This window comes from Tasmannia lanceolata, unplaced genomic scaffold (genome assembly GCF_043159265.1).
Source record: "Tasmannia lanceolata isolate RefF3 unplaced genomic scaffold, GAP_Taslan_0.1 ptg000067l, whole genome shotgun sequence".
In the NCBI taxonomy this organism is placed as follows: domain Eukaryota; kingdom Viridiplantae; phylum Streptophyta; class Magnoliopsida; order Canellales; family Winteraceae; genus Tasmannia; species Tasmannia lanceolata.
This window is the reverse complement of record NW_027518744.1, coordinates 57,501-60,000: the sequence shown is the minus strand read 5'-3', so window position 1 is coordinate 60,000 and position 2,500 is coordinate 57,501.

Here is a 2,500-nt window from a genome sequence, read left to right as displayed (position 1 = left end):
ATGCACACCAGCCTTGCGCACAACCGCTGCACCCAAGCCATGCACTGAAGCAATGCACACAAGCCTTGCACACAAGCCTTGCACTCAAGCAATGCACACAAGCCTTGCACACTAGCCTTGCACACTAGCCTTGCACACAAGCCATGCGTTCAAGCCTTGGGCACTGGCCCTGCACACAAGCCTTGGGCACTAGCCTTGGACACTAGCCTTGCACACAGTCCTTGCACACTAGGCATGCTTGGGCGAGCTGATCCCGCATCAAGTCGACGGGTCTAGGCATTCTTGGGCGCAGATCCCGCATCGTCTCGTCGCGTCTGGGCGCAAACACGTCGCGTCTCGTTGCGTCTTCAGAAGTCGTCGCTAACAGCACCTTTGGTTGCCACTGGTGGTTAGGCTGGTTGGTTGCGCAAACCCTATAGGAGGGTGGCATGCTGGTGGGCGTTTTTGCCCGGATAGGCACTAGAATGTGCAGATTTTGGGCGTTTTTGCCTGGATAGGCTAAGGAATGGGCATGCTTTGGGCGTTTTTGCCCGGATAGGCACCGGAATGCTTGGCCTTGGCTTGTCCTAGCAAGGCATTGCTGGGTTGGGCTCCCTTGGCCTTTTGGGCGCCTTGGACGATGTCTTGCGAAGACCATGGGCACAAGGCCATGGCATATGGTGAGGAAAGGACCACGGTTGCCAAGGTTAGGCACCGGAATGCTTGGCCTTGGCTTGCCCTAGCAGGGCATTGCTGGGTTGGGCTCCCTTGGCCTTTTGGGCGCCTTGGACGATGTCTTGCGAAGACCATGGGCACAAGGCCATGGCATATGGTGAGGAAAGGACCACGGTTGCCAAGGTTAGGCACCGGAATGCTTGGCCTTGGCTTGCCAAAGCAGGGCATTGCTGGGTTGGGCTCCCTTGGCCTTCCGGGCGCCTTGGACACTGTCTTGGGAAGACCATGGGCACAAGGCCATGGCATATGGTGGGGAATGGACCACGGTTGCCAAGGCTAGGCATATAGAGAGGAATTGCATTTTTGCCCGGATAGGCACCGGAATGCTTGGCCTTGGCTTGCCATAGCAGGGCATTGCTGGGTTGGGCTCCCTTGGCCTTCCGGGGGCCTTGGACGCTGTCTTGGGAAGACCATGGGCACAAGGCCATGGCATATAGTGAGGAATGGACCACGGTTGGCAAGGCTAGGCATATAGAGAGGAATGGACCACGGTTGCCAAGGTTGCGCAAGTTTTGGGCATTTTTTGCCCGGATATGCCCAAGTATGCCCCGATAGGCCCGTTACGCCCCGGTATGAACGCGTATGCCCGGATTGACTCGGTATGCCTTGGGATACATGCGTATGCCCCGATAGGCTTGGTACGCCCCGATATGCGCACGTGTGCCCCAGTAGGGCTCGGTATGCCCCGGTATGTACGCGTGTGCCCCGATAGGCCCGGTATGCCCCGATATGCACACGTGTGCCCCAATAGGGGTCGGTATGCCCCGGTAGGTACGCGTGTGCCCCGTAATGCACGTTTCGCAGATCTCCCCGCATGTCCCGCCCCTATATGTAATACTTACTTACTTACTTACTTTCTTTCTTGCTTGCTTGCTTGCTTGCAATGGTTGGGAGTGCCCGGCATGCCCCGCTGCAGAGACCAAGGGCGCAATGACTTGGCACCGCGGATGCCGGGACTCCGGCACTTCCCGTGGCACTGATGGTTGGTTCCAAAGACAAAAGGCCGTGCAAGGCCACCGCACCGCGGATGATTTTGCTCGTGCTGGCGCCGTTGTGTGGCCAAAGAACATGCGCGAATGCTCGTGTCGGAAGGGTTGGTGTCCTGGCCCCGCGGGTGTCACGAATGCTCGGTTGCGAAGACCATGGGACCAGAGCCATGGCACGTCGGATGATGGCTCCAGCTGGCGCCCCGGCACTTTCTGTGGCATTGATGCTCGGTTTCAAAGACAAACGAGCGCAGGGCCAGGGGACCGCGGATGACTGCTCGTGCTGGCCCCGTTGGGCGGCATTGATGGTCGGTTGCAAAGAAAATGCGCGATTGCTCGTGTCGGGGCCTGGCAAGCCAAGGCCAAGCGAGCCATGGCAACGCGGATGATGGCTCCAGCTGGCGCCCCGGCACTTTCTGTGGCATTGATGCTCGGTTTCGAAGACAAACGTGCGCAGGGCCAGGGGACCGCGGAGGACTGCTCGTGCTGGCCCCGTTGGGCGGCATTGATGGTGTGTTGCAGAGAGCATGTGCGATTGCAAGTGTCGGCCGGGTTTGGGTTCCCTTGGGCTTTCGGGTGCCTTGGACGCTGTCTTGCGAAGACCATGGGCACAAGGCCCCGTCCTGGCCCCTTGTTCGATTCGCTCTCGTCTTGCGCTTGCTTCCAAGGTCCTCCATGACCTTCCCCATGGCCTTGCTAGATCCCCCCCATGACGCATGACCTCTGTCCGTTGATTGGTTTTGAGTGCACACCATGCCCGGCTTGGCACCGTGTTGTCGCGTGAGTGGCATTTGGATCGT